General features: G+C 36.5%; 1 protein-coding gene across 10 annotated transcripts in view; it reads left to right on the top strand.

Annotated features, from left to right (window-relative positions):
* SLC4A10 (solute carrier family 4 member 10) overlaps positions 1 to 12453 on the top strand; it is a 149724-nt gene that overhangs the window by 40522 nt on the left and 96749 nt on the right. The window lies entirely within an intron of this gene.

The following is a 12453-nucleotide window of genomic DNA, read 5'->3' as shown; positions in this document are numbered from 1 at the left end:
TTTAATAACAGTGACAGTAATACAGTGATTTTTTACTGTGTTTCTGAAGATTATTTCTAGATGCTTAGATTCCACGTGACAAGTGTAGGCCTAGCTGTGAGTACTGGTAACTGTGACTCGATCTTGTCTTTAGAATATACATTATGGTCGTTGTGCTAATACATGGCAAAAATACCATGTCTTAGATTATCAGGGCACAGGATTTAGTGGCAGTGTCTGGATATTGCCAGTAAAGTTTACCTAACATATGAAATGTGAACCATATGACAATGAAAAGCTGTGCTGGCATTCTTTTCTTCCTGAAGGAAGTGAAGACCTCTTTCTCTGGGAATGTGGTTGCCTTGTTGCCTTGGGCAGACTTGATCCTCTGCTAGATCTCAGTGTACTGTCACCAGTCCTTCTGCACGTAGTCATGAGTGAATTTCTCATTGCTGCTAGTGAGTCTTGCAGTGACTCATTGGGCTTGGTTATTGCCCAGTCTGCCTTCTGCTCTCCTCCTCCTCTTTCCTGAGTGGTTTTCTATTTTGTAGGGTAAAGATGTGCTGAAATTTCTCAGCAATCTAACTTCTAATGCAAACACGCATATTTGCTGTGGAAGTCAGTGAAAGATGTAATTTGTGCTGTCAAAAGTAGTTACTAGCACTGGCTTGTGTCCTGAACATCTACAGTAACAGCAACCTTGGCACAGAAGTGAGACATGCTCTGAGTCCTTTTCTTGCCTGCTTCAGCAGATTAGAACTGTTAAAGTGTTTCCTTTTTAGTATCATTTGCAATTGCAGAGACAAGGATTAAATATACGTTTTAAGCAACGTCTGTATCATCAGCTATAAACAAATTTCACTGGTAATTGCCAAGACTTTATTTCCCTCATGGGCCTCCTTTTATGTTCATAAAAGTGTCATTATCAATTTCTAGTTTAATTTCCTTTTAATTTTCTTGTCTTTGCTTGGCCTCACTGTACACACCTGTAAATCTCTAATTTAATAGAGGAATGTAAAGAATAGCACCTTTCTTTTCCAGGTGAACTGATGAATCTCTTATGCTGTTTATTCAAGTCACAGCAAACAAGATTCAAACTCTCTGGCTTTGGACACTTTTGGCAGCTGCTTCTGTACAGAGCTGGGCAGCAGGGATCCTATAAAGTAAATTAGTTAAGGGATATGTCTGGTTTAAAATACAATAGCTGGCCTCATTCTGTTTACAGTCTGTTGCCTTCAGAAATCTACTTGAAAATAATTGTTGGTACAGTTAAATATCACACGTACTAGCGTGTGATGTTGGGCTTGGAAAAGAATGAGTAAGCTTAAAATAACAAAACAGGCTCCTTAAAAAAACCTCTAACACTCCTCTGCAAGAACCCAGGCCTCTCTATATCCAAGGATGCATAAGAACACTTGACCACTGATGTTATTTACTCCCTTGTGTACTGTATCTTGAGAAGAATTAAGCAATCAGTATGCTATTCTGGCAAATGATCCATAAATATGATTAAAATTCCTAGGAGAATAGGACTCAGATTAGTCCAGTTCTACATTACAAAAGATTTATTAGTGTATGTTGGCATGAACTTTTAGTATAGTTACAGAGTGTACAAATATAAAATACGTTGACCAGTACAGCTTATGTGGACTTGGCATGCAGTATAAGCTTCAGGGGATTAAATCTTTCCTGGTATAACTATGTCAGACCAAATCATCCTTATCAATGTAGTTTGTTAATATATGTCAGAGAGAGTATATGTCTAACAGCTTCAGATAACAGAAGTTTCAGGATATATGAATCTCTTGTGATTTTTGATTGCTTTATTGGTGTTTGTTTATCTCTCTGTTTTCTGATGCTTTTCATGTTCTTATATCAACCTGTGTCTAGATTACACTTTGGTGTAATGTCCTTTAATTCTTCCCTTAAATTACATCTGCCTTTGGTTCAACTTGTGTCATTCCTGTCACTTCTTTTTTTCCTTCAGGTGCAAAACTTCTCATCTCCTCCATTATTTGGTCTTCCTTTTATTTTCTTGTTGTTTCTGGTTACTGGTCTCAAAGTACCTAGAGGTTGTCTTTTTACCTTCTGCTGTTCCCTCCAGCCCACAGAGCTTTGTTTCCTTGTTTATTAATGCTGCCTCATCTCTGGTCCTTTCTGTGGAGACTGTTACCTCCAACAATATCTGTTTTGAATTTGGGTCAAAGAGTGGTACTTCTGTGCTGTTGTGTTCTGTGTTCTTCCTGCTCCTATTTATTTATTTATTTTTTTAACAAAAGAATTTCCTTCTGTCTGTCTTTCTAATGTTGTTATGGTCTGCATGCATACAACTCTACCTATTCCCATCTCTCTGTCTGACTTTGACTTGCAACTTTCTTCCATTCGTAACTTCTCACTTTTCAGTTTCCATATGGATAACCATCCAACTCTTAGGTACCCTGGTGCTGTTTCTCATTTGAACTGTATATCATGTGCCAGATCAGCTACACAACTGAATTGGTCTCTCTATGCACTGTTCCTTTTCTGTGGTAACTGTTTGAACTTTTTAAACATTTTTGTTCTCTCTCTCTCTCTCTCCAGGAATGGGACTTTGTAAAACTTCTATTTTGTTAGTCTTCGGGACTTTTCTTCTGCCCTTACTTCCTTTATTCTTTTCTACTTTCCTCTATCAGCTTATCAGTTCCCTTTAAGCACTATTTTTTGTTCTTCTCATACAGTTCTAAACCCTTCTGACAATTCATGGTCCTGGCTGACTCCCAGTATCCATTTTCTCACTTCCTAATGCCATGTGCAATGCCTTGGAGATACTGCTATCTCTGGTGAAAATCTTTTGATTCTGCTGACTCTCTGTATTTCTTAATCTCTGGGATTTCTGTCATCTGTTATGAGTATTTTTGCTTGCAGTTTTGCCTGTTATGTATTTTTATTAGTCATATAGGCCTCCATTCAGCTTATCTATTCCCCCCTCTCTCCATATGAACTTCTTAAAACTAACCAACTAAGGTCAAAATTGAAGCTTCCTCCTTGTTTACTGAAACAGACTTTTTGTTTTGTAGTCTTTGAACCTGTTCCAGTGAACTTTTTCCTGTCCCTATCCACCATCCGATCTTCTTTTTTTTTTATTATTTTAAACTTTTTGATTTTTTTTAAAATTTCTGTTTCTCTCCTTGAATTCCTTCCCATATACAACAAATATGCCTGAATCTCTTCATATTAAAAAAACCCCAACAACACAAGCCAACTCTCAACTTCAGAAGTTTGTATTCACTGGATTAATGTCCTATCCCTTGACGTCCTTCATCTCCTGCCCCTTTCCCCATTAGTATGCTTTGTATACTTGTCATAATTTCTTGTCTTCTAGTGCCTTTCTAGAACTGCTCACTTCTGGTTTCTGTCATTTGCACTGAAATTTATCTCACTAATGTTCTGTTTGACTTCTTCCTGGAGGAATTCCAGGCTAGTCCTTTGTTCTCCTCCACTCCATCTGTCATCTCTTTGTGATGCTATGTTATAGTCTTCACTAAATTTTGTTGTTCGTAGGCATTTGTTATTTTGTCCTTGTTGATTGTTTCTCTTTTCAGACTCAGTTTCTTACTTGGTGGGTCTCCTCTCCCCCTCCTCTTTCTGTATATAGGTATGTGTTTAGATCTCTCAGGAATCCATCCTCAGCTTTTTACATCCTCCTCCACACCTTTCTTCAGATAATGTAGCCATAAGCATGACCTTTATGAAGGTGCCACTGCTTTATTTTTAGTGGTCTGCCCCCACTCCAGTTAAACTCTACCTAGCTCAGAAAATTTGCTTGGTCTTCAGTGGTTTCCTGAATATAATAATGTCAGAAACAATTCTTGAGTTTTCTTTTCTCTCCTGATATATTCTTGTTCTACGTGGCTCTGGGACCTGAGAGTTCCTCTTTGTTCCTGTAGCCATAAATCAGATTGAAGTCTTGCTCACCTCAGCACCATGGCTATTATGATCTCATCTGTCTGTCTGACGTTAATACTTACAGCTTTGCTTCACTTGATTACTGGTGTTAATATCATCTTTGCTTATCACTCTGCCTACATCACTTGCTATTTAAGGTCTATTTACTCATCTTCTCAAATAAAAGCTTCTAGTCTTTCTTTTAGAAGCTTTACAGCTTGCCTTTTCCTTTCCCTCCGAGAGAGATTCTAGCACAAGGTTGAATTTTGTGTTTGTTCTATTGGCAGTATCAGTTTTGATTTTCCAATTGCTATTCATCTTCCAGTCATTAGTGCACTTGGTGTCACGATGCCCAATCTTTGAAACTCCTCCACAAAACTCTTTCCGTAGTCTATAAGGTGAAGTATAACCTGTTAATGACTGGGCAGAAGTACTAGTTGTGTTCATTTTATTATACTTAGGTTGCCAAGTATTCTTAACCCAAGGCTATTTACTGTGTGTCCTTTAAATTTTGTGACTAATGAAATAGTTATAAATCAATAATTTATTTGAATAGCTCATTGTGCATATATTTACAGCATGTATGTCAAAACACTATTTTTCTTTCTCCACATGTGCATACACATACATGTTTAATAGCAATGCTAGTCAAAGAAAAGGTAGGCAGAATTTGCAGGCATGAGGAGGGATGCTTGTAGGACTAAATACAGATCAGCAGCTTACTATTATTTGTTTAGTACCTACATCGAGATATCGCCAGAGGAGAAGGAGCCTGTTGCACTAAACCTGAAAGAATGGTTAAGCATTGAAACAAACTCCTCAGGGAAGTGGTGGAGTCACCATCCTTGGAAGTGTTCAATAAATGAGTGGATGTTCAAAAAATGAGTGGGTATTCAAAAACTTCGCAATACAGTTTAGTGGACATGGTGGTATTAAGTCAAAGGTTGGACTTGATGAACTTGGGAGATCTTTTCCAACCTTAATGATTCTATGATAAGCCTGGTACAAACTTGTGATAAATGAAAGACTAATCCATGTAGCTTGTGGCATACTGTTTAAGTTATAAGCATTTTCTTCTTTAAAGCAATCCATTCTTTAATAAAAGGAGATGGTGTTGTCTTGGCAAGGAAGAGTATGAAGGGCTTCTGTTGGATATTATTTGTTGTCATACTTGTAATTGTCTTTACTACTTTAGAGTAGTATAATGAGATACAAGTAATGATACATAATTCAAAAATGGCATTACCTGTGGTGTGCCAGTAAAACTTGATATCTAGTGAGTTCTGCCATTTTCCTAAAAGACTGAACACTGGGAACATTTAGATTAATATCCTTCAAAGCTGTGTCTGATGGACATCATGTCCTCCCTTACCGTTCTCTACATTTGCACACAGGTCTGTCAATTTAGTGGCATTGTGAGAAGCTTGTCAATGAAAATAATAGCAGTCAGTTCTAACAATAAAATACTTTTGAATAGAACCACTGATGAAACATGAAATGCCATGTTCACATTTATTTTCTACTCTATAGCAATCCTTGTCCCTTTTCCTTTCCAAAAGTTATGTTCTGTAATTTCAATATTAAACACACTGTTAAAGTCTTATCAGTTGTTTTTAATTTTTAGCTTGTTTTTATTTTCAAGTGTCTTGACTAGTCTAGAATAAAAGGTCATGGAAGTGATGATTGTAAAGCTTCCAGATTACAGCAGATGAGCAATTTGTACAAGTCTAATTCTTAGATCTCTGAGAGGCAGGAAGACCAGTTGAACTACTGTTTAATTCATATTTGATTCTTTGGCAGCACAGATTCCTGAATATGTGTCTTCCATTTGTGCTGTGTAAAGTTTTAAGCCATACAAATCCCTGGTTATCTAATCCACTGTCATGATCATTTTCCCAATGTGTTTTGAGTGAGTCTTCAGTACGCAAATTTTCCTTCCAGTGCAGTGTTTCATTGCCTGGGCAGAAGTGATGCACAAGTGACTTCAAACTTGGCATCTGAAATTTGTTTATTTGCCCTGTTATTTCTCAGAATATATTATAAATTTCTTTATCTCATTTCTCTTCTGCTTCCCCCCCCCCCACTGCTGCTGCATTTTTACTGCTTTTCTTAATGCCTATGTGAATTAACTAGACTACCTGAACTTTCAGATAGTAGATTATATTATAAGTGTCTTGGAGGATTTAATTATTTTTTTATGTTCTTTGTGAACAGAGTGGCTCCTAACTGTTTTCTCTAGCATTACTCACCATGATCATCATGGCTCACCGATGACCTGAGACAGATGAAGAGTGAGAGCAAAGATAATCAGAATGTCATTGTCTACTTACAAGATGAAGAGTTTTTCCTTTCTGATGCTCTGACTGTATAGACAGTGCAAAAGGTCTCTTCATTTCCATTATGGCAACTGTTCATTTGCATGCAGCAGAACATTTCTGGGTGATACAAATCTGTGTTTTTCAGTCACATCAATTACAGTTGCGTTGATAAAAAATTCACCCATGACAACATAATCACACAGACCAACCTAAATCTTTGGAGAGGAGAAATACTGGGTCATCAGTTCTGGATTTTCTGCTGAAGTTACTCCCTGAAAATATAGATGGTTTGGGAACTCTTCAGACTAAACCCTACATTTGAATTTATACTTTTTGGTCAAAAAGGGCCTGTCAGTTGTCTTCAAGGAAGTTATATACAAGTTCCAGTTTTAAAAAAGCCGAACAAACCAAACACAATCTTGTTTTCTCTTCTGGACGATAATAGATCATATAGAAGGCAACTCTGAAGGACCACAAGGAGTCCAATTTAATCTTTGGGCTTGTAACAGAAAATTTGATGTTAATTTTTCCTGAAAATGGATGACTAAAGGGCATTTTTTAACACTTCAGTTAGATTTGGTTCAGTCAGGCTACCTTTCTTTTCTAGAAAAGCAACAGTATTTCTAGTGTTGGCAAACTGATTTGGAAGCTTAGCATAAGAATCATTCCTGCTGCCTTGATTAATCCTTGTATTGTGCTTGTAGAAAGTGTTTGTCAAATACAATTGAAAATTGTCTGAGAAGCAGAAGAATTGCTGAACATTATATCAGTGTTTCTGAGAGAGGGATTTAATTTATTATTGGTCATGCTGGCTTGGAATGTCAAAAAAAGGTGTTATTTTGAACTATGGTTTGCATACATTTGCATCTAAAGGATGCAGTTGCCGTACTACGTAATTTTTGTGGCTGGTTGTAAAAGAAGACAGAAAGTCCTCTCTGTGGTGTTGTAGCTGTTGTTAAAACAGGTTCTACTAAGTTGGTTGTGACCCTTTTTCTTCTTTGCACTTGCTATTTCCACATGAGTAGCTGCTTCAAGAAGACTGCCTTCTATGATTCTTCTCCCTGACCCTATTTTGAGGTAAAGAAATCTGAAAACACGTCATTTTTTTTTCTGAGGCTGAAGGCAGATCCTTTGAAATGGGAAGTGTATCCAACTTAAAACCCAACATATCATACTCCTGATTAAGAAACTGGCAATTAATATTCTTTTTCCCATTTGCTGCCCAGCAGCTAATGTCCTATTGCATAGTGGGCTAAACTCTGAATGTTTAACTTCTATCTACACCTAAATAATACTGTTATCCTGGATCTATCCTCACCTGGCACTGGGCCAAGAAACAGCCCGGACAAGCTAAAAGTAAATCTCATTTGGGCTTTGGATAAAATCTTCACATTCATCTTCTTGCTATTGGACTTTTCTCTAGTAGTTGACATAGCCATTGCTATGAAATGAGAAAAGAGGGTTTCAGCTGATGGGACTGCACGAGGATGACATAAGACTTTTGAATAATAACCAAAGAGGAGAAAATAACCATCTCTGCTGTTCTCACCTCTATAACTTCTAAGTATTTTACGTTGCAGTAAAAAAAAGAAGTAAAGACAATAAAATCTCAGTCATGCAGATGTGACCCTACTTCTACATTTACATAGCAGCAAGGAATGCTGTCTTCTATTTATTCAGAGGTCTGGCTGCAACTAGCAATTGAATAAAGATTAGCTTGCAAATCTGGCAGATGTGATAGGAGAGAAGGAAAGGGAGAAGTTATGAGGCTGAAGAAAACTGAAAATGTTCAAAGGAACACAATAACTTAAGTGTAAGGTGGTTGCGTCATTTAACAGTCCTGATAATTTTAGTCAAAGACATACAAAACATGGTAAACTCAGCTGCAATTAATTGCAGGTGCTTAAAACAGGTACCAGAATCCAGAAAGAATATCACAGTTCATTATTTCATTATTGCTCTAATTATTTCATCCAATGCTCTAACAGGTTTATCAAGCCTTTTAGGTGGGAAGGTTGGTTGTTTGATCTGTCTGTGTCCTATCCTGTGTCATTGTCTGCAACACTGGCCACTGGCCCTGTTAGACAGAGAAAGTGGGGCACCTAGCCATTGCAACAAGTTAAGTTAGTATTTTGCCTTAATATTCTGTTTTATCTTATTTAAATAGAAATGTTGTCTTCAGTTGGATAGGTGTATGGAGAATAGATAAAGAGCTTATCATGTTTGCCTTGCAAATGTAAGGAATGTATTGTTTCTACCTAAAGTGGCATTTCTAAGATACAAGATTCTTTATCAAATGTTAAGGAAATATTTTGGTGATTATGCATTCATTTATGCATCAGTTCATAGCTGCTGTGTTGTGCATAATGATACATGACCAGCACAGGATGCTTCAGTGCAGATAAACATAGGAATTTACAAGTATTAGTGGGCATTTAAATCTCTGTAAAACTGCTTTGTTTTATTCATATGTGTGTATTCTCCTTATGTTTTGTCTCATTAAATTTATAACAGTAGTATGTGCTTAGAGTTAATGTCTGCAATGATTATCTATGTTTATATGTTAAAAAAATTGTATTATTACATTAAAGATGTGTTCAGTCTCTGGTCAGTAGCAAAGCAGTTCTTTGGAGCCAGTGCTGATTAATGCATTTTTTAGCAGCATTGCAGAACTTGGTATTTCGTTATTGAGTCATGCTAAACATTATCTTGGCTTCTGCTATAAAAAGAGAAAAGAGAAAGAAAGAAGACACAGAAGGATGCTTTTATGCATATGACATGGAGCCCTGGGGAAGATGCAAATCTGGAATGAAAAGTAATTGCTTTTTACTTTGTTGTGTAGCCTGAACTATGTAGAGCTGACCAAAAGGAATATGTGCTTTATGTTTACTAGTAGTGATTACTGCAAAAACAGTATCATTAAAGGGACACTTTTAAAATAATTCTTCAGACCTAACAGAACAGACCTTATTGCATTATAAATGTGTTTTGATGGGTCTTCCTTGATTGGTGGATAGAGGGGAAAAGGATGATATAATGTAGCTAGTGGAATGGAAAAGCAATTTTATTTCATCAGAAAGATAAAATTCACTGTATTTTGCACCTCAGAAGATTGCTAAATATTGTTATATATAATATAAGCAATTAAGCAGAATAACATTCAAAAAGGTTTTGTTTGTTTTTTTTTACCCCTGTGCTTGTCTTCAAAAAGAGAAAAGAATTGTAGCATCTAAATTGTGAGTATACACATTTTGTATTAAATCAGTTTTGTGTGAGCATATCTGCTCAAGGACAGTTTAAAGGACAAGGCTGAACATGGCATTCACCAGTGATTTGCCTCCTACAACAGGGAGGCATCCATCTACATACAACAGCTTTTTAGCCATTTAGGTTAATTGTCTTTGCAAGATATTTCCAATATGCACTTGGCAGCTCCTGAGTTCAAATAACTCAGTTTTCTGTATCTTTAGTAATGTCGTCTTTATGCATTGTCAAGCTGAACTTGACCAAAATGACCTTAAGAATACAAATATTCTGTAATGGGTTTGTAAAATGAATACAACACAAAGCAGTAATGCTGAAATATCTTCAGATTGAAAAGGCAGTTGTGTGTGGTGTCTGGATAAATGTTTAGAAATTCATTATAGTCCATTTGAAAGGTGAATACCTGAGGTTTTTACCGCTAACTTTATGATAATACATATAAACTGAAATGACTATATTAGAGTTCTGTCTTTTAAGTATATGTAATTATTGGCAATATAAAATAACTAAATTATATATTTGTCCTGGTTTAACTGGAGCCAGCAACCCAGCCCCATGCAGCCACTTGCTCATGCCCCCACCAGTGGCACTGGGGAGAGAATCAGAGTGGTAAAGGCTTTAAAACTTGTGGGTTGAGATAAAGACAGTTTAATAGGGAAAGCAAAAGCTGTGCATACAAGCAAAGTAAAACAAGGAATTAATTCACTTCTTCCCATGGGCGGGTGTTCAGCCATCTCTAGGAGAGCAGGGCCCCATCATGGGTAGCAGTTACTGGGGAAGACAAATGCTGTCACTCCAAACGTCCCCCCCCTTCCTCCTTCTTCCCCCCGGCTTTGTATACTGAGCATGATGTCATATGGTCTGCGATATCCCCGTGGATAGTTGGGGTCACCTCCCATGCACTCCTGATTTCCTGGCCAGCGTAACAGTACAAAAGGCAGAAAAGGCCTTGGCTTTGTGTAAGCCCTGCTCAGCAATAACAAAAACATCTCTATATTATCAGTCCTGTGTTCAGCCCAAATCCAAAACACAGCCCCATACCAGACAATGTAAAGAACGTTAACTCTACCCCAACCAAGATCAGCACCATATTACAGCTTTCTACTGTTTATAGGAAGGCAGTATTTAATATTTTATGCTGACAGCCATTCCTGAGTTCCAGATGGCATTTGAGAATTATGTAGGTTGTCTAATCATCAATAAATGGCTTATACAGAAAAGTAATTAATGGCATGATTATTTGCTGTATGAGTCAGCAGGTGTGTCATGCATAATTTCTAGTGCATAAAAAATCAAAATGGCTTCTGCTCTGTTACATATTTTACAGAAAGGAAGATGCCGAAAAAAGAATCTTTTGGTTATGTTGTTATGATTTATGCTGGGGGTATATTAAGAATGTAATTAAAAAGCGAAAGGATTTTATTTAAGGGCTTAAAAACTGTGAAAAAATTGTCTGGAATATTAATACTCTTTGTAGCTGGTTTTTACATTGTATTTCAAAGGAAAGCAATCATCTAGTTTATTGAAAACACTGAACATATACACAACAGTAAATAAAAGAGGGAAATTAGATAAAAAGAAACATCAAGAAAAGAAATAATTTGTAGTTTTCCATGTAACATGAAAATTTCTGTGCTATACATTTTGACTTGTCTATTCAAAATATATATAAAAAATATCATACTAGTGGAGCAGAGTACCTACCAAAGGAAAGACAATGAGACATACTCATTGCAACCATTTAAAAATTTCCTGTTGTCCTAACAATTTCCCATTTCTTAATGTATATTTATTGTTATATTATTATTTCATTTACTGCTGTGATCAGCACAGATGATCTTCAGTAAATGCTTGTCCAGTATTCAGGTGGCTTTTATAATATATGGAACAGTGTCTTTTAAGATAAGGTATTGGTTTTCCTGTTTTAGTAAATACATATAAAAACTGTATAGATAACTTCAAATTTATGTATTGTCACCTGGACTTTAATCTACCTTCTTGTCATACAGAACATGAGGAATATGTCCTAATTACATCATCTGGAAATGTACTGAAGTTCTACAAGTGTATGTGTCTATGTTAGCACATACATATTTAAAAATGTGTGTCATGTGCCTTTGTACAGATCCACCTTTGAAAGCAGTTGATTTCCTTTTTCTTTCCACTCAGTCATCTCCAATGTGATAAAAGCATAGATAGTTTATAAGAGCTGTAACTAAAAACACAGCAAAACATCTGTCATAAAATAATGCTTTTCAGCTTTTCTAAAAGTGTACATTAGTTAAATTGATCTGAGGTGTGGAAGGGCAGTGCACAGTCCTGGGAGGTGGCAGGTTAAGGATCAACCTCTTGGCAACATGTTGAGTTGTAGTTACGGCTGTATCACAGCTAAGGAGAGTCACTTTGAGAAGCTTTCCACAAGGTCATTTATATAGCTTTGGAATGCCTTGGGTAGTGAGCTTTGTCAATACGTTGGTAGAAAGGGTACTTAAGGCATTTGTTTTTGGTTTCTAAGCCATGGGCCTTTTTATTCCTTCTAACCAATACACTTGAAATTCTTGGCAATAGCTATAGCCTCACTTTATACTCTGATAAGCAGGTTGTTGATCTAAGGGTTGAAAATTCATACTCCAGTATTCCTGGTGACCTTCTTCCTTTAGGACAGCTTAGTAAGAAGTAGAAGCCAAATATTTTTGAAGGTGGTTTATTTCTTTTTATTTTGTTCAACTTCAAATACATATTTCAGTGTAAGTACTGAAATATTTAAACATGGAATTGCACTGTGAAGGATACAGAAGATGACTCTACTGTCTGCTTTTCTGTACTCACCACTGTGTTTAAACTTCTAGTATGAAGAGACAAAAATAGAACTGTATTTATAAGTGTCTTTCATTAAAATAGATTTTTCCTGTGAAATATGTGCAGCTGATGCTGCTGCATGGTGAACGTCATTTCAGCATTCATTTGG

The sequence above is a fragment of the Neopelma chrysocephalum genome, unplaced genomic scaffold, assembly GCF_003984885.1.
Source record: "Neopelma chrysocephalum unplaced genomic scaffold, ASM398488v2 Primary Assembly neopelma1_44, whole genome shotgun sequence".
Classification (NCBI taxonomy): domain Eukaryota; kingdom Metazoa; phylum Chordata; class Aves; order Passeriformes; family Pipridae; genus Neopelma; species Neopelma chrysocephalum.
Note: the sequence above shows the minus strand (reverse complement) of the source record. Positions and strands in the feature narration are given on the sequence as shown.